General features: G+C 42.2%; 1 pseudogene; it reads right to left on the bottom strand.

The window, feature by feature from the left end:
* Window positions 1–309: 309 nt before the first annotated feature.
* Window positions 310–428, bottom strand: LOC120596413 (uncharacterized; annotated as a pseudogene).
* Between the last annotated feature and the right edge of the window lie 346 nt (window positions 429–774).

Below are 774 nucleotides of genomic sequence, written 5' to 3' on the forward strand. Positions count from 1 at the left end.
TGGTTTGATGGTTTAGGATGGAACAGTTATTTGTTTTGAACTATAGTACTGTACAGATACAAAGCCTTGAACTGTTGCAGACATTTTGCCACCTTGAGGATGAAACTACCTATGGAGGACAGCAGAGGAATGGAGTCATACTTGTAAAGACATTAACAATCCCTAGATTAGACTATACCTGAAACCTGACTCACTCCTACTTTATAGTTACATGAGTCAACAATAAATCTCCTTTTTTGTTTAAAAAAAACTGAATGATCCATTGCTTGCATCAATATACTGAGTCCTGATGCCACGTTTTTTTTTTAACACCTACAGCACCTGATCTGCCTAGGTGGTCTCCCATCTAAGTACTAACCAGGCCCGACACTGCTTAGCTTCCAAGATCAGAAGGGATCGGGCTTGTTCAGGGTAGCATGGCTGAAGACTGATGACACATTTTTAATCATCACATTTTTCTGTGTTAAGACACTCTGGAATGGATCAGAGAGTTCAAGTCAAAGCATATCTGGGCAAGAGACCTTAGAGATTATTTCCAATCCTCCCCACAATCACCTCTACCACCGCCCCCACCCCAAGCCCACAATCCTCCCCGCTGGCCCAGTACACACAGGTACTTTACTGATGAAGAAATCAAGGTCCTAAGTGGTTAAGTAAGCAGCTCAAGGTCACAAGTGGAACTAACATTACACATAGATCTCCTGATTGCCAGTTGTCTGGTCCAGTGGAAAACCCCGAAGAACCAATAATCCTAATGTCATTCCATTTAACTGT

Source organism: Pteropus medius, unplaced genomic scaffold (genome assembly GCF_902729225.1).
Source record: "Pteropus medius unplaced genomic scaffold, Ma_sr-lr_union100, whole genome shotgun sequence".
Lineage (NCBI taxonomy): Eukaryota > Metazoa > Chordata > Mammalia > Chiroptera > Pteropodidae > Pteropus > Pteropus medius.